Source organism: Cyprinus carpio, chromosome A3 (genome assembly GCF_018340385.1).
Source record: "Cyprinus carpio isolate SPL01 chromosome A3, ASM1834038v1, whole genome shotgun sequence".
In the NCBI taxonomy this organism is placed as follows: Eukaryota; Metazoa; Chordata; class Actinopteri; order Cypriniformes; family Cyprinidae; genus Cyprinus; species Cyprinus carpio.
In genome coordinates this window covers 11,924,194-11,944,512 of record NC_056574.1, presented here as the reverse complement: position 1 = coordinate 11,944,512, position 20,319 = coordinate 11,924,194, and the positions used below count along the sequence as shown (strand labels likewise).

Genomic DNA, 20,319 nt, shown 5'->3' with positions numbered 1-20,319 from the left:
GTGTGTGTGTGTGTGTGTGTGTGTGTGTGTGTGTGTGTATGTGTGTTGTGGGTGTGTGTGTGTTTGTTTGTGTGTGTGTGTGTGTGTGTGTGTGTGTGTGTGTGTACCTGGTCGATGGCGTGGACGTAATGGAGCGGCGACCCAGGTTGATGTTGTAATATCCTGGACTGTCGAGGTCGGCCAGAGAGAAGTTGGGTCCGGTTGCTGTGGCAACTGGTGCTGCAATTAGATGCAGACAGAGAAGTCAGATTAATCAATCCCATCATCCATCTTTGTTCTCATGACAACATAATAAAACTTTTCTTCATGTCAGATTTAAGCATAATAGAAATCATTGAAGGTTCTCTAATAACTCGAGTTCATAAAAGCCTTTTTAGTTATTATTCTCTTACTTTTTTTTTCTTTGAATTTATTTAATTTTTATTTTTGGAAGAAGTGTGTTTTATATATAAAGTAGTAATACATTTATTCAGCAAGGATTCATTGAATTGATCAAAAGTGACAAGACTTATAATGTCACAAAGGATATTTTTTCAAAAAATGCTGTTCTTTTGAACTCACTATTCATCAAAGAATCCTGAAAGAAAATGTATAATGGTTTCCACACACAACATGAAGCAGCAAAACTGTTTTCAACATATTAACAATCAGAAATATTTCTTGAACAGTAAATCAGCATATTAGAATGATTTCTAAAAGATCATGTGACACTGAAGACTGGAGTAACAATGCTGAATTAGCAATATTTGTATACTGTTTTATTTGTAGGTTTTTGGGGGCTTTTTATTTGTGTGTTGCTGTTATCCATTTTTAGGATTTAATAATAATAAGAAAGCCTTTTTTAGTTCCAAAAAAGTGTTGATATTTTCAGTTGTTGATCAGAAAAGACGCTGCTCATGTGACTTACTCTGTGACACACGGACCAACTCCGCCACGTTCCATACGCCTGACGTCACGAAGCAGTCCTGGAAACTCAAGTGCCCTGGAGAGGAAAAAAACAGAGGCCAGAAATGAAACACACACTACACCGACAAATTATACTGAAAAAAAAAAATCCCCATATTTTACTCATCTGCACCTGTCAAACACACGCACACACACAAATAAACTGGACTCAATTGTTCATAAAAAGGCCGGGAGCATATACGTTACAGTCATCAACAGTTGGGCATATGTTTTCTGTCTCGAAGGAATAACAGGCTACCCCGTACTTATGGTTAACTCCAACCCAGCTCCAATCTCAGCTAAAACTTAATGAGGACACTAAAAATGCTTTATGTCATACTTAAGTGTGTGAGCGTGTGTGTGTGTGTGTGCGACGCTGCATACAAATATACAAACGTATTTGCTTTCGCTGTGGGCATATGGGCTTTCAACTGTACTTTTGTGTGTGGGAGCAAAAAGGGTCAGCAATGAGCCATGCTTCCACACCCATCTGTAGTGCTGGCTAAGGTCAGCATATGTGTGTGTGTGTGTGTGTGTGTGTGCCGGTTAACCGCAGCGAGGCCGGCGCATGAGCTCAGTGTCACCAGCGCCGCAGGCATGTGGTTCCCATCAGCCAATCACGGAGTGATTTATGAGCGTTTCGCCTTCTCCGTGACAGCCAGCCTAGCAACACTTTACTATAATAAACTCGGATGGAAAATCGCTTTTGTGCACGGTCCGAGTTTGTGTGAGAGGGGTCGGGTGTGCATGTGACCTTATTAAACGTAAATAAGGTGGCTCACGCTATCAATCGGACTGTATATGTGAGTATGGAGGTCCAAGGAGAGCAGAGCCCACAGATCCATCTGCTGACTGTGGCAGGCGAGTGGAAAATGGTGGCTGATGGGTTGATTGTGTAGCGCTGGGATTTCCACCACTGCTAACCAGAGCTTACTCACTCACGGCCTTTAATGACAACTTCAGATGCAATTCTACTGAGGATTGAAGTGTACTGCTTCTTAAACAATAAGGGGCGCTTCAAACAGTTTTTTGTTTGCAGAATTTAAGGTTCAGCAAAGAAAGAAGCTTGTAGAAAGTACAAATAATGACTTTGCAGTGCAGAAGAACCATTTTTACAGTAGTTCTACAGTTCAGTGAGCAGTTCTTAAAATAACCATTCTTTTAGTGTGAAGAACATCACCTAAAGAACCTTTTTCCACTATAAAAACCTTTTGTGCAATGGAAAGGCTTTTCATGGAACCATAATGGCAATAAAGAACATATCCAAAATAGAAAGTTCCAAAAGAGGGTTCCAAAAGTTCGATTTTCAGGTCCTAAAGAAGCTTTCAGTTAAAAGTTCTTAAAAGATCCTTTCTTTTCTTAGTGTGAAGAACATTTCAATAATCTGAAGAACCTTTTGTGGAATGAAAAGGTTCCATGGTTTTTTAAAGTTCTTCATGAAACCATAGATGTTTAACCATAGATCAGTTTTTTTTTTTTCTTCGTAAATTAAAACAATTTTTCAACAAAATGAATCAATATTTACTCATCCTTGTGTTGTTCCAAACCTGTATGACTGTCTATCTAAACAAAAGAAAGTCTGGAGTTAGGAAAGAATTAAAAGAATTAAAATTAAAGGTTCTTTATTTCCACTATGGTTCCATAAAGATCCTTTCTATTGGAAAAAAAAAATGTTCTTTCCATTGGAAAAAGATGTTCTTTCTACTCAAAAAAAATTTCCTTACAATTGTAAAAATGTTCTACACACAATTAAAAAAAACTACACACTAAAAGCTCTTGAAAAAAACCGCACTGTAAAAGTTCTTTATGGAAAAAAAAAAAAAATATTGAGCAATTTAAAGGTGGACTATACTTTTAACAAACATAATATAATAAGTTCTACAAAATCACAAAGCTAATTGCTTTTTAATTATGGATCCAAGTTCAATAAGCTAGCATTTTAAGCAAAGCTGAGCATTAACATTACATTCAGTGATAGAGAACTTCGTAGTTTGTCAAACTTGTGTTTCAGTTTGTTTAGCAAACTGAAAAGGTTATATGGAGGTATTTCTAAAACAGAGTTTTGTGTGACAAAATTGAAGTTGACTTTTTATAAGAATCTAACCGAACAGTTCTTTGGGGAACCAAGAACTCATTTTTGGTTCCTCTAGGCACATTTATTTTAAAAAAAAAAAAATTAGAAAAAAAAAACACTAATTTCTGGGCTGAATGGCATTTTAGAACCTTTGAGTGTGTAGTTGTTGTTATAAAATATTCTACTATTTTTTTTTCGCTTGACCCACCATTGGGCGGAGGCTTGATGTCTGCTTCTCCTTGCTGGTTAGAGTTATCCGATTGTCCAGATTCTGCGAAGCCGACAGAAAGAAAGAGAGAGAGAGAAAGACAGGAGGGGGAAAAAAGAGAGCAGATTAAACATGGGACGGCAGGGTTCAGTCCAAAGGTGCCTGAATCAATTAGCAGATGTAGAACATTCTATATATTCTCTGCCAGCACATATTCGATGTAGCGCTGAGACGACACAGCTGGAAATGAGACATGCAAAATGTGCTCCGGCTCTGGATCATTTACATGATATTCAGGCAAAATTTAAACATTCATATCTGAAATCTGATGTTATTAGTTGGTATGTGACTTGTTATACATTATCATTCAAAATTTTTAATGTTTTGGAAAAGTCTCTAAAAAAGTAAGTTTAAAAAACAGTAAAAGATCGTGAAATATTATCACAAATTCAAAATAACCTGGTTTCTATTTGAATATATTTTTAAAATGTAATTCATTCCTGCAATGCAAAGCTGTATATTCAGCATCATTACTCCAGTCTACAGTGTCATTGGATCCTTCAGAAATATATAAAATATTCTGATTTGCTGCTCAAGAATGATTATCATCAAAGTTGTGAAACTGTGATACAGTTTTTCAGGATTCGTTGGTGATGAAAGTTCAAAAGAACAGCTTTTGATGGAAAATATAAATCTTAAAATACATTTTTGACTGTCACTGTTGATCAAATTAATGTATCATTGCTAAATTAAATTATCAATATATTAAAAAATAATAATAATGCTATTGTAGATTTGATAACAGATTACCATTACTAGTGTTCATACTTTGGGTTGGTTAGCGAACAAATGTGTAGCCTTTAGTATTAAACAAAACAGACTTGAATAACACCTCGAATTACATGGATTTCAGAATCAAATCCTGCCTCGGTCGATAAACAAAGATTATAATCTATTATTTTATTATAACAATATCAATATCTACACATAAAACCACCAGAAAAGTATTTCGACCATGAAACAAGATCTTTATTCCGGCAATGTAGACCCCAGGTGTGTTAAAAAACACAACTGGACTTGGTCAGTCGGGTCCAATGAAAAAACCCAGCTTTGTGGTTTTATGTCACCATTGTCCATTTTAGGCTTGAAGTTGCGCTGCTAATCTAAAATCTATAAATCTGCAAAATATACATCCGAGCGCAGCCTGATGAAACCCAACTCTGCAGTATAGCACATAAGATGTAGACAAAGGCTGGTCGCCAGCAGCCATAGAGTTGTTTGGACAATGTCTCCGTAGGCTTTTTTATCTTAGAAAGTATAGTGAATTTGGAGCGAGACCAGACCCCTGTGGCTGTTTGAATTGGCCGAGACTCACTAACCCCTTTTTTCTATATGCACTGAGGTTTTGATTAACTATAGACCTTAAGAGGAAAGTCACTTAGTTACTTTGGCCTTTCCGTTCAGTCTTCTGTGAGTATTGATGAATGTTTCACCTCTTTAGCCAATCATACTTAGTGTTTTTTTTTAGCATGTTTGCTAGTTGCTAGGAGGGTTCTGGATATTCGCTTACAAGCCCAAGTCAAAACAGTCCACACTTCTATGATATTCTGGTCTCTAGATTTGCCTCGAAATTTAGCAGTAGTGCTGTTTGGCCTTAGCATGCACCGCTAATTATGTGCAGCAGCAGAATGTGGTTTAAAAAACCTACACTATACGTTTTGAAGGAAAAAATGAACACGACAGCCCCTCTTTCCTTCTTTTCTCTCTCTCGCACCCCCTCGTTCGCTTGCTGCTGCTGTTGTATGGAATCCTGGCAGCCATCTTAATGCTTGGCAGCCATCTTAGCATTGGCGGTACCAGAGCATTCCAGCTAGCTTACAAAAGCACCCACACACAGACGCACTCCTCTCAGAGAGAGAAAACCTCTCCACCAACGCGCTATACGCTAAAAGCCTCGCAAATGAAGGTTATTTTCAGCTACTTGTGTTAAATTGCTAATTGGGGGGGGGGGGGTTGGGTTTGCGACTGCCGCCACGTTTTTTTCGCAGAAGCACAAGCAATTTAGCTGATACTGGTGAGCTTGTAAGCAAATGTGCTTTATTCAACTCAACTGTACATAAAGGCTTAATTCAAATGCAATCACATTTTAAGTGTTATATATCATATTAGTATACAAAAATGACTGTAGTGTAGTCTCGCGTAGCCAGACCTTCAAACTTACGGCAGAAGGTCTGGGAACCTTGGCTGCTTTGTACAGCAAGGAACGCCCAAGAGGCCGTATGACTGACAGACTGACGATAATCCCCACAATAACAGACCACGTGTGAATCTCTTGGACGTATTTTAAAGAGTGGAAATGTCCCCACAATAACAGACCACGTGTGAATCTCTTGGACGTATTTTAAAGATTCTATGCCGCAAGCTTTAAAATATTTCACATACTTCTGAAAATCAAGCGTTTAGCTAATCCTGATAAGCGCTCGTCGTCAAAGCTGTAAACACGATGGCTTTCTTCTAACATTAGGGGGTTTGATATGGGCATCTTGTTTCAAGGCAGAACGTTAAAGCATGTTCACGACACGCACGTCTCTCGGAAATCCTGTATAATTCAACCAATCTGATTACGACTTCGAAACTCCCGAAGTGTTTCCAGTTTTGTGTGCCGCATGCATCAGACGTTCAGCCAGCGGCCCTAAAGTGTGACGTCTGAGGCTGAGACTAACTTTAGTGATACCATGATGTAGTGATGCTTACACATTTTTTTAACGATTTAAGGGGGCTTTGGCCTTTTAACTCAGTCCACCTAAAAATCTGATTAAATCCTAAAAATTGGTATGTATAAGTAAATAATTAAATCAGAATAAATGAAAGAAAACAAACAAATAAATAACCAACCAACCAACCTATGGAATCACCATAATGACATGGCCACAATGACCTAAATAAATTAATGAATTAATGGTATCACCCAGTGTTATTTAAATGTGATTGAGATATATTATAGTTTTTATTCATATTTTTAATTAGTTTTTATTTTTATATTTTCCATTTTCAATTTAAAGTTTTGCAAAAAAAAAGTATATAGTTTTTAATTATTTATAATATATTATTAGTAGTAGTAGTAGTACATCAAGTTAAACAAAAATGAGAAATGCTTTAGATGAAATAAAAAGTACATTTTTAAAAAAAAAAGTATTTAATAATTTTTTTCACTTAGCATTTTACATTTTATTTTCATTTTATTTCAGTTTTCGTTAACTTTCATGAAAACATTCTTCAAACTGCATTCTGGTAGCCATGTGCAGGCCGTTATTGATCAAATTTGATTGCATTCTAGACTGTAAATAGAATTCTATTCAGACTCACTATTCCATTTATTTAATTTTAATAACCAATGGATACTTTGAATTCAAAATAGCTATAATTAGTATTGATTAGCGCCCACTAATGGTGTGGATGTATGAACCGCAGTTAAGGAGAGGTCTCGGATGACCTCCAATCCAATTACATGGCACATTAGTGAAGCTCACTATGCAGAACTGGACACGAGTGAATGAGAGAAGCCACGCTATTGGGCTCAGACAAAACGCAGATGAGCAGGGGGCCAGATCATTAAAACTCAAACACACAAACGAGAGACTCTCCATTATTAGAGCACAGACTCCAGCCTATGGAGTCCAATCATCACCGTTATCAGCATGCAACCACACACACACACACACACACACACACACACACAAACAAAAGTTAAGTGCATCCAACACACACCACACACACACAACACAGCTGTTCATGCTAATCCTTATCTTCCCGGCACACACAGTCAAAGGACCCCTGAACACACCATGCCAAAGATACTGTGCGACACACATGCACACACACAGTGGCAGTGTTTTTAACATGACAAAAGTGTCTTTACAATGGTAGAACACTTCTTGAGTAAATTTTAAATGAAAAACCATTGTTTCTTGAGTAAGTTTTAAATAGAAAAACCATTGTTTAAACAGGGTATTTAAAATACTATTACCATCCCTAAAGAGCAAGTGTTAATCATTCACACACCCTTTTCTTAAATGGTGCCATCTAATGACTAATTTAGCTTGCAAATATTCATAAATGACTGCGCCTGTGAAAGCAAATACATATTTGTTACTATAATTTGATTTGTTTTATCTTTGTATAGGTAAACTAAATAGGCTTGACCTATAGGATCTCTGAAAGGTTTTCAATAAGGCATTCTTCACTTTATTAATCATGCTTTGTGTCAGTGAGCTGAAAAAACTCCAAATCCTGAACACTCAACTTTGGCACAAACCTGTCCTGCACCATTTGTGATGTGACTTTTACTAAGCGATGAGATTAATTATAGTTTATGATGGATTAACCACTCAATAACCACACAAAACACCTAAAAGAAACACGCTAAAGATCTTCATGACATCACTATGAAAAATATATTTTTTACTTTCTATTCATCAGAGAATCCTAAAAAAATGTATCAAGTGTCCATGTACATATTAAGCGGCATAACTTTTTTAACACTGATAATTAGAAATGTTTCTTGAACATATCAGAATGAATTCTGAAGGATCATGTGACATGTGACAAACACATTTGAAGTTTTTTTTTTTTTTTTTTTTTTTTTTTACAATTGTAATAATATTTCAGAATATTACTGTTTTAAAAATATTACTAATTAAACAAAAACACACAAAGATATCATAACATACCACATTCAACTTCTTTACCGATCTCCTTTGAAAGATTGTGCATGTGGAAAGTAGAAAGGGTCATTTTGAATTATACTAACTTCAAATGAAATCGACCCAAATGTATCTTTGAGAAAACAAAAGATACAAAAAGAGAAAACATTAGTTCTCTGTGTGTGTGTGTTTTAGTTGGAAAGGCATGTTAGATCCCCTGGATTCAAACGTCATGGCTTATGATGACAAATACATGGAAAAAGTATACAGCATGAAAATGTGCAATGCATTTCCCTGAAAAAAACAAAAAAAACAAAACAAAAACCCAATGCACGCCTCCACACCTTAGGTACACACTCGCGCACACACACACACACACACACACACACACACACTATGGTGCAGAATGAAGAGGCAGCACAGCTTTTCCAATTGGGTTTTGCTTAAGAGGTTTATCGGTATGTTGCTAAACATTCTGACCTTTTTTTTTAATCCGTAATGCGCTTAAAATGTTCCAAACCCTCCTAATCCCCACGGCGATCCCACACAGATGTTCTCTGAGCTCTTTTATTGGACTTTATTTGAGTATTTGCCCCCCTCCACCAGCACTTATTTATTCATTTCCTATCTTATGAAAGCACACTCCATCCTGTGCCCGCGCCCCCTCAGCCCTGCGTTTCCCAGCAGCCCCTGCAGCGAGTGAAATCAGGCAGCTTGTGCTTTTAAAAGGGGTCTACAGTATACCTGGCCCAGACCACCCCCCGGACATGTGTTAATAGATTAATATGTATGCGGATGCTCAAGGGGGGCGGATATGAAATGTGAACATGTAATATGGCAGGTGTGTTTGGAGTTTGCATGTATGCGTGTGCATATGCACATGGGTATTAAGGTGGGAAACTGGGCATGGATTTGTGTTTCCTCTGGCTGATATGTCTGTGAACATGTATGTGCATTTGTATGTATTTGGGTGAGTGTGTGTGTGCTGCTGATGCAATCGCTGGTCGCACACATTGCATATTAAACATAACGTACATGATTACAATATGCATATCCATGCTAGAGGATGATTTAAAAAGGGGGTTTACCCAAAAAAGAAAACTCTGTCATTCTTTATTTACCCTCATTCCAAACCCATATGACTTTCTTTCTTCCATGGATCTCAAAAAGAGATGTTTAGTACAGTGTTCAAGCTGCACTTTTTCACAAACTGAAAGCAAATGACGATTAAAAGCCAACCACATGAGTTTTACGCTATATTGCATTTTGTAACACATAAAAAATTAACTTACTAAGAGGACCAGTGACCACTCACACACTGCAAAGTTTCGGGAGTGACATTTATATTCGAAACATTTACATTGCAATGATAGTGATAACCATAACAATGGACAGGGCAAAAATATGTCAAAAGAGATGTACATTAAGGCTAGAGCATCCTCACTTATTTCAGAAGCACCCTGGAACCAGGCCTGCCTGTATCTGAAGAAGTAGGAGATATTATAATTTTATATATTTATATATTATATGTATATATTTACCCTGTTTATTAAAGCGTTGTGTGTAGTGCTCGTACTAAACGTGCTTTGAGCAAACCATACTTGGTCATCTCTGATACTGTGACCCAGATAGCACACAAAATTATGACAAAATGATACCCCAGTATATAATTTCATGGCGATGAAGTTTCCAGGATTCTGCAATATCTATTTTAAAAACGTATTTTAAGGTAATGTAGGATAAGGTCTCTGCATTATTCCAGAGATTAGTGATGGGTCGTTCTCGATCGATTTGTTCATTTTGAATGAATCTTTAATGGGACTCGGGAAGAACAAGTCGTCTCGGGGAGTGATTCGTTCAGTCGTGCATGCGCAATATTCTATAGGTTCTGTACTGGTACTAATAGTTCACCTGTTTCAGTCAATGGAGTCTGAGTCTTCGGGTTTTTCGAGTTGTTCGTTCATCACGTGACCTATGCAGTCTGAGTCGGAAAGAGACTTAATAATAATAATAACCAACTCTTTATTACCTTTGTTACAACATTCAGTGTATGAAAAATAATCATCATGACAGAAATTCACACATTTAGAAACTGTAAGAAGTAAAAAGCTACAATTTGAGACCAGAAACGCAGTAACTGTAAGAGTATATAATAATTATTATAATGATGATAATGATGTTGTTAATAATAATAATAATAACTATGAACCCGTAAGTAAGGAAGCTTGTAAATTAATTTATCTATACAATGCTGTCACGTCTTGTGACAAAAGAACGAACAATAGGTTAAAGCCTTTTATACAGGCTATGGTTAAAGCTTATGGGGCTGTCACGTGATGAAAGAACGACTCAAATCCGAAGACTTGTCAGATAAGAGGTGAGGTGAGCTAATCATAGACTGAAAAACCAGGTAAACGATGAATTAATCTTTCCTGTTTTTTATAGCATTATAGTTTTGTATTGTTTGTAATGTGATCGACGTTTGCGTAAGTACTAGTAGACATGTTAGGGAAGTAACACGTAACATTTTAATTATACTTTGATAAAATGAACTAAATGAACGTAATGACTCGAAAAGATTCGTTCATTTTGCTGAACGAGACTCAAAGGTCCGAGTCGGTAAAATGATCCTAACTTCCAGTCAGCTCTGTTGGGTCTATTGGGAAAATGACTTCTAATTTGGCCAAAGAAAACTTGTAAAATTGACATTTTAGCATATTAATTTGTGTATTTTGAAAAATGTTCATTAAAGGTGGTAAAAGTCATAAACAAAAATCTGAAAGAAGTCAATATTTTACTTTTTCGGGCAGCATTTTGTGTGTACAGTTCTAAATTAAATTTTGGTTTTCGACGTAGCATTTAAAAATTTAACAACTGTTTTTTTTCATTTTTTTTCCCATCATGATTAAAAAACGAAAAACGAATGAATGCAGAAGTACATGGACATTCACCTCAAACTTCTATTTTTTCCAGTTAGTTAATAAAAAAATAAAGTCTGCTTAATCATATATATATATATATATATATATATATATATATATATATATATGCTTATTAAGTCAAGACAATATATGTTTTCCCATTAATTTAAATTAACCAAAATAATTTATCCAATTTCAGCTTCATTATTGAAGTGATACGAGATTCAATTCAACTCATAATTTAAGTTGAAATGACTTGTAAAGCCATTTTGATTCAACTTAATTTAAGGCAGCAAATGATTATTGAGTAAATGATCACAGAGTTTTATTTTCGGGTGAACTGTCCCTTTAAGGCACACAAATGTAGATTCCCTACGTTTCTGTTTACGCATGTGTGTATGTGTGTGTTTGTGTGAGTTTGTCTGGACTGGGTCATGCCAAAGAGGAGCAGGTGTGTAGGGATCTGCCCTGCATCGTCCGCTGCCCATCTGTGTGCCCGTCTGTGCCCACTCCGTGCCAACTACACACCCGGCACAGCACAGAAAGACAGCAAGAAACAGAGCGGGGAGGGGGAATAGAGACATTCGCAACAGCAGCTTTAACGCAAAAGAAACGTGGACACACGGTATGGCTGAGAAATGAAAAACTGGATAGGGGAAAAAAGAGAAAAAGAGAGAAAGTTGGCATGCTGCCCATCTCTTTCATGTTCTGTCCTCTTCTCATCTGATTAGAGAGATGTAACCAAGCAGCTGGCACGGATAGACGCAGTCTGCCGCTCTCAGAGGATAACGGCCAACGTCTAATCTATACATTTACTGTGAACACACATCAAAGACACACACACACACCTTATCGTAATCTAATCCATTTACTATCCATGCAGAACTGAGCCCGAGAAGAGAGTGATAACACACACACATCTGTCTGTGGGTGTTTGTGCTCTGTGATTTCAGCGCCGTCGCCCCAATCTGGAGTCTAAAACGTCCATCTATATTTACACTGATGCAAATGCTGACACTTATGGATGCAGTACAGTATTTACTGTAGTGTGTTTGAGGTGAAAATAGCATCACAGTGGTGATTCTGATCAAATCCGAGTGTGGAAGGGTGTAGTGACTCTCGGTGGCCACCAGAGAGCGAAGGACACAGGAAAAGAGGGCTTGCTGACCTCAGGAAGGTAAAATTCTAGCATTCTGAGCACTGTTGTGTGGATTCTCAAACACCTCTGATTGGCTATTGTGTTCACGTGCTCAACAGATCTGTCTGTGATTGGCTACAATGATAATCGCTTCACGCTCTTCACCGAGCGCTTACACAGATACACACGGGAGCGTTTGAAAGCCGTGTTTATCAGCGGATCCTTCTATGAGCAGATATATTAGGGATTCAAGCTGTTCATGCTGCACTTTTTCACACAATGAAAGTAATTGGTGACAGACGCCATAAAAAGCCATCCACATGAGTTTTACTCTGTATTAAGTCTTCTAATCCATAAAAAAGTACATAATTTTGACATATGACAAGAGCTGTAGAGACCATTTTTATGGTGCTTTAATATTATTTTTGGAGTTTGACAGCTTGTCAAGGCTTGTTTTTATGTGTGTATATATATATATATATATATATATATATATACAGTACAATATACAGAAAAAAAATAATATTGTGATATATTATTACAATTTAACATAATTGTTTTTAAATTTATTATACTTTAAATTATCATTTATTTCTGTGATGCAAAGCTGAATTTTTAGGATCATTATCACATGATCCTTTAGAAATCATTCTAATATGATGATTCATTATCAAAGTTGGAAACAGTTCTGCTGCTTAATATTTTTTCAGAACATGTGATACTTTTTTAGGATACTTTGATGAATAAAAAGTAAAAAAAAATAAAAATAAAAAAAGAAGCTATGTTTTATAGCTTTTTTTCAAATAAATGCAGGCTTGATGAGCAGAAGAAACTTCTTTCAAAAACATTAAAAATAGTAATGTTTCCAAACTTTTGGTCTGTACTGTATATATATAATTATTATTATTATTATTATTTTTTAAGAAGTCTCTTATGCTTCCCAAGGCTGCATTTGTTTGATCAAAAATACAGTATAAACAGAAATGTTGTGAAATGTTATTAAAATTTAAAATAACGGTTTTATTTTTTAATTTCTTTTAAAATGCTATTTATTCATGTGAATCTGATTTTTCAGCACCATTACCCTGGTCTTCAGTGTCACTCCAGTCTTCAGATTCTTCAGAAATTATTCTAATATGCTGATTTGCTGCTCAAGAAACATTTATTATTATTGTTGTTATTTATTTATTTGTTTGTTTCCATTATACATTTTTTTTTCCAGGTTTCTTTGATGAATATAAAATTTAAAAGAACAGCATTTATCTCAAATAGAAATCTGTTGTAACATTATGTCTTTACTGTAAATTTTGATCAATTTAATGCATCCTTGCTAAACGAATAACTAAAAAAAAGTTTTTTTGATCAAAAATCCAAAATTTGATCATAAAATTTTTGCTAAACAAAACTTTCTGAAGGAAATGTGACATTGTTATATGTTCCTATTTCATTTTTTTGTTTGTAGTTGCTAGGGCATTTTTAGTGTATAGAGGTTTTTTTCTGCTTATTTTATCAACTGAAAACTTCACATCCGATTGTTTAAACAAAAAAAGTAACAGACCTGTACTCATCAAAACAAAACACACAATTCACTTCTGTACTACAAATAAAATATACAACAAAGTTTTCTACTTAGGGTTCATACTGAATGTTAGAGATCTGAACGCCTTAACAGACACCATTAATAAATGTTAACTTTGTAAGTATGTAAGTTTGTCTGGACATTTTCATGTGAGAGATTCATAATCACAGAAAAGCGATTTCAGAAACTACAAATCAGGCGCAACATGAAATAATGGGGTTCTGGGATGATTGTTTACAAGCTGAAGTATGCTAACAAAGTAAGCTTGTATATCAGAGTATAAAAGATGTGAGGATGATATGAGCGTGTATGCATGGATCATGTGAGGCGGGTTTTGCCAAAAAGAGAGATTGAAACCGAGAGAGAGAGACAGACAGGGAGAGATAGAGACATGGCTGAGCTGTGGGAACATCGGATCTTGCCAAGAAAGTGGAGTAGAGGGAGTGTAGAAGGAAGAGTGAAAGAGAGACGTGCTGGCTGAGATCACAGACACTGAGAAAGAGAGAAAGTCAGGGCTGTTGTCATCCATGATGGAGTGAACACAACAGAGCAAGAGCAGGGCAACAACCACAATGCCACGATAAACACACACTGTCACAGCATTCACACCCTGACCTTATGTGTTTGCATCTTCGGTTCTGTCTATATGGCTCACACAGGGGATTGTGGGATTGATAGCAAACAATTATATATACAGGGGTCAAAATGAGACGTCCCACTTTAGTGTATGCATCAGATTAAATTTACAGAAGTGACTTTACACAGAAAGCATATTAAATGCAAGTAAAGTGTCTACTTTAATGCTTCAAATAACTTTTGTGAAAATAAAATGTCAAAAAATGAGTGAAATAATGTTTAGTGTAATAGATATATTTATGTAAAAATTAAACATACTTATTCTAACCTGTACTTTTTAAAACCTAGAAAATAAAAAGTGATCGTGTTAAATTTATTGTATTTTAAATGAATAAAAAAGTATTGCTCACAAATGGGTCAAACCTAGTTGTCTGAAGGAAAATTGGTAAAAGATATAAAATTACATAACAATAATAATTTTTACTTTTCATTTATTTTACTTTTTATATTATTATATGTGTGTGTATAATGATAAAAAATAATGATAATATTAAATACAAAAGTTAAATTAAAAAGTCATTTAAATAATTTAAATACATACATTTAATTACATTTACATTTAAGTTTTTATATTTGTTATTTGTAACAAATATAACACTAAAATAAAAGTAGTATATATAGTAGTAAGTAGCACACACATGTGCGCACACACACACATATAAATACATTCATGTGCATTTGTGTGTACATAATAAAAAAATAAGATTATATTAATTAATTTAAATGTAATTAATTTTAAAGTATCCATTCCATAACAGCCACGTCCAAACAACATAAATCTTAATAAAAAAAAAAAAAAAAAGTTGTTAACAAATGTAAATGTAACGACTGTCATTTAGAAAGCTAATTCAGTCTGAAGTTGAGTGCTGTAAAAACTAAATAAACATGCAGTGAATTCTGCTGCAAACACACTGGACACACACATTAAGTAACACACACTGTAGCTGGACGCTTCACATGTCAATCAGACGCTCTGTTCCAGTGTAAACGGACTCTTCTTGGCCAGAATCAGATGTAAAGTGGACCAGGCTTTATGCCGAGACTCTGCTCTCTCTTTGTTTCAGGAAGTGCATCTGGTTTTCCTGTTGGGCCGTCCCTCTTCATGACACCATTGCACAATGCACACACTATAAAGTACCATTCAAATATCGTTTCCCTAAAATGCTTTCCAGTGCAGCATCTCAATAACAAACCGCCATAAAAGAGAACAACAACACAACCGAAACCCAGTGAACTTACACAACTACACAATTAAAGCCATGAAATCCAGAGCAAAATCACTGCGGCAGCTGAAAACCCTCGATGGAGAAACATAGTGGATTTATTTGGGCTGCTAAACGCACAGATAATCACTCCAAACTGAGTGGAGGTGTTTTACAAGTGCTGTAAAACTACACACAAACACATAAAGGAACGGCTGTTAAAGAACGCATGTGCTTATTTTAGCTAATGAGGGTCTGAATAGCAGAAAGAGACATAGAGAGAGAGGAGCATGGGATACGGCTGACTGTATCATGAAAAAATGAACTAGATGATACTGTAGTTAAACTATAAACTATTAGACAATTAACTGCATAACAAGCTATTAAAACAAGTCATCTACTATATTAAAGGTTTTTAAGAGGCTAGTGTCTTTAAAACACATTTCTGAGCATGTTTTGTATTGAGAAAAGCATTTGTCTGACAATGACAATCGGGGTGAAAATTGGATAAATTTACACTATTTCTAATGAACCAGAATTTATAAAATATTAAGAACTAGTAATATTGACTTTTAACCTAGTTAACTAAAAATAAAATCAAAAGTTAAAAAAAATTGGTAATTGAAATAAAACAAATAATATAAAATATAAATATTAGAGTTAAAATTTTAGAATATAAAGTTAAACTAAAAAAAAAATTTACATGAAAATGTGAAGTTGCCTTGGCAAATAAGTCAAATGAAATAAGTAGAAATTAAAGTACTAAAATTAAACCTGAAATAAAAATAAGTGACAACTAGAAAAATAAGTGACAAAAATGACAAAAGCACATCAATAGAAGAATTAACAGAATATTAATAATACTAAATAAATAACCACTTTAATTTGGTAATCTGCAACACTGATGAGGAAATTCGTGTACGTTTTTTCATTGTACTAAAGAAATGTTGCCTTGGGAAATAAGTGAATTAAGTTGAGACACTAAAATTAAACCTAAAAAAAAAAAAAAAAAAAAAAAAAAAAAATCTAATTAAATGACAAAAGCACATAAATTGATAAAAACTTAAATTAAAATAAAAAAAATATATAAATAATAAAATAAAAGCCAAATAATAAACTTTTTTTTTTCATTATACTAAAGCTAAAATTAAGATGAAAAACAATGAAATAAATACATTTTCTGAAGCTGAAATAATAAGTTAACAAAGAACTAAAACTAAGCAAGATGAAAAACAATGGAGGCCTTTGAATCTCCGTGAGATGAGGCATCCCACCTGCAGATGGCGATATAGTGTGAAAAGTTATTTCGACGACTGCACTAAAAATGGAGAAGCAACAGATTGCCTGGAAAAAAATGTGTCAGTTGCGTCCGAGCATTATCTCATGATCTGATATGGTGAGCAAATAAACACGTCTAGACTTTCTATTTTCTTTAAAAGCCTAAAGTTTCAGCCAGGCCCGCACACACACTCACTTCCTTCAGTTACGTTTCCACAGAAAGATTAGCGGCACCATGAGAAAAACACACAGCCTGAGAGCAGCCGGACCTCTTCATGTCGAATGTAGGAACGTGAGAACGGGACATTTTCCTCCGTCTCTCAAGAATTCGGCTGAAAATTAGTCATTGTGTGAGGAGAAACTACAACATGAAACTAAAATGAACTTTGTTTACTTTCTTAATCATGTGATTCTAATATAAAGTTTGATCCTTTATCAAAATAAAATAACCCAACTTTACTTATTATCCAGTTTTACTTTGAAAAACATTATGGAAGCAATATGGGTTGGGAACAAGAAAAAACATATTTTTGCACCCTCAAGTGGCTTTAAGGTCATTTAAGGAGATCCGTTTTATGCGTGTTTCAGCTTTTAGGGGCTCACCATGGATCCTGGAGCTAATAGATTTCCATCATCTATCAATCCACTTAGAAAACTGAACTATTGTAATCTAATCTGGTCTGTATGGGTGCAGAGTTAAGCCTGTATCTCATCTGTCTCTGGGCCTGTTGGAGCAGATAAGACGTTAATGCTCTCAGCTCGTTCATCAGGACGGCACCTCCACGATAAGAGAATATTAAATCAGATCCCGTGTCAGGAGGTCATGCGTCAAACTCATCCTGCTCATAAACAGCAGGTTAAATCTCTCTGTCTGTCTCGCAGGAATGAGGAGTGCTGGCAACGTGCTCGCTGAGAGGAAACAGAATCCGACAGGAGGAAAAGTGGGAACTGAAGAACACGTCAGACCCAGAAGATCCATCACAGTCATCCTCCAAAACACCTCGCTTCATCTTGCAACAAATGCTCTTATCTATACAAAGAAAGTGGGTATGCGTTTTTCCGTTCCACTGCGCTACTTTTTCTTGTTTTTCTATGTATGTATGTGCTAGACGGACATGTTTGACCTTCATGCACAAGTCTCACATTCTGCAACATCCCGCACATGACACAAGCTTCTAAAAACATGGAGCTCAAGTTAAAGTGAGTTCAAAAACGAGGCTTTGTGTTTTTCTTCCCCATTCCACTGCCCACTTCTCGTGTTTTTCAAAGCAAAAATGTTCTGTGTGACTGACCCCAAGAGCTGCAAAAAATTTTTAATTGCGATTTTTGCAACTGTGATCTGCAAATGTGATAAATAAAAATCCAGGTTTGCAGTGTTTGTTTGCAGAGCTGCACAATTTGGCTAATATTTAAAAAATATATACATTTACTATTATACTCATTAACTAAAAAAAAATATTACTATTGTAATAAATAACTTAAAAATAAAAAAAACAAAAATAAAAAAAAAAAAAAACAAAAAAAAATTAAAATAAATAAATAAAACTAAATAAAAATATTAAACAAAATACATACTGTAATATTTGACTGTAAAATAAATTAAAATTTATTAATACAATAATAATTATTATTATTACCAATTAAAAATAGAAATATATGATTTTATATATATATATATATATATATATATATATATATATTTCTTATATATATAATTTTTAGGTTTTGCATTTAGATATATATCTAGACATTCTAAAAGACTACCTTTTGTCAAGGTTAAGATATTTTTGGTTAGATAAGTATCAGGTTTGACATTATGATTACAGTCAAACGTTAAAATCTTGTTAGAAAGGGAACACATAGAAAGCATTTTTGTTACTCAGTATTTGAAAATTAAAAAAAAATCTAACAAAATAAGGAATGGATAGTGATAATTTAAAACACTTTATACAAACATTTTGTAATTTATTGAATTACATAGAATAATTTCACATATTTTCAAAATTTGCTCTGTTGCAGTCTTACCAGTTCATTTCTTTGTATATATGTATGTATGTATGTGTGTATGTGTGTGTGTGTGTGTGTGTGTGTGTGTGTGTGTGTGTGTGTGTGTGTGTGTGTTATTTGTACACTCCTGTGTGTGTGTTGTGTGTGTGTGTGAGAGTGTTCATTTTTACACCCTGGATGCTGTGGTCACCTTTTGGTTGGCTTTTTTTTTTTCGTATTTCCGGCTGATTTGTAGTTTGTACCACCAAAAGATTCACTTTTTTTTTTTTCGTATTTCCCATTAATTTCCTATGTCGGTCATTTTTGACCCCGAAGAAGTCAAGTTTGATTATTTTTATAATTTTATTCGATTTGTGCGCTATATTCTGAAGCTATCTGACAGCTTTACATAAGGAAAACACTGAATTTAAGTCATTATTCATCAAAAATCTGGTTGTAAGCCATAGTCACCATCCGCTTTAATTGTATGATAAAGACCGGCCAATATATTCTGCTAAATGGCTTATTTTGTGTTCTACTCAAAAGAAATCATTTATACATCATAAAATCAATCTGAGTAACAGAATTTTTATTTTTGGGTGTACTGTCCCTTTAAGAACCTCAGCCCGGGATGACAATTCAGTCTAAAGTGCACAAATAAACAAGCGCATCTCACTGAAGAAACACACCTCGAGCAATTTTACCAGCTAGATTAATGAAAGCGCAAAGTGTTTCTCAGCGCCTGGGCGGAGGAGAGTCTGAGGAACTTTGAGAGCATGTCGACAGGGTGGAGAAAGACAGATAGAGAGACAGACAGAGAGACTGAGGTATATGTTGAGACGAGGGGCTGCATCTGTTTGGCTCCTGCTCCATCGGAGTCTAGTGTTTCACACTACGCCTCTGGGATCTGCCATTCCAGCCAACGCTTTATGAAAAACAGCTTTGGAAAGAGATAGAGAAAGAGAGAAAAAGAGAGATGGGAGGACAAGGGGGTGAGACTAAAACAGGAAAAGCAGAGGAGGCGTGAGGGAAAGCGATGGAGAAAGAGAAAAAGTAGGTGGAGGGATGCGACAGCAAGACAGAAAAAGAAAAACAGATGAAAATGCGGAGAGACGTGTATATGTGTGAGCAGAGATCTGAATGAATAAAATTAAATAAGACTGACAGGCCAGAAAATCTCGGGAGCTACACAGTTCATTATAATCTGCTCAATTTTTCCCCATTTTCTGCACTAATTTTGAGGGAAAACCTGCGGAATTCTGTAGAATGGATTTCTTCCTAAACTGCAATTTTATAAAAAAAAAATAATTATCAAACATAGAATAACTTACTTACTGCTAGCTGAAAACATGATAAAACTAGCCAAAATGTTTAGTAACTAGCATTGTTCACATGATCTAAGTATCTTGCGATGAAAATAAAATGCTAGTCTCTCTGTTGGCAGAAACATCAGATTATACATGTTTTGGGAAGAAACTAAATGCATGTTAGCAATGCTAACTGAAAGCTAAATTACAACTAACAAAACTACAGTTACAAACCATTTGTTTTGTTAGCTTGCATGATTTAATCTTTTGGGAACGCAATATGCGCCAACCATCTTCGCAAACTTTTAATGTCGTCAACAAAAGAGAAAATTTAAGGGCTCC

General features: G+C 35.1%; 1 protein-coding gene and 1 pseudogene across 1 annotated transcript in view; both read right to left on the bottom strand.

Annotated features, from left to right (window-relative positions):
• Positions 1–20,319, bottom strand: part of LOC109059404 (nuclear factor 1 X-type-like) — a 723,368-nt gene that overhangs the window by 594,914 nt on the left and 108,135 nt on the right.
• Positions 1–20,319, bottom strand: part of LOC122136224 — a 70,824-nt pseudogene that overhangs the window by 1,968 nt on the left and 48,537 nt on the right.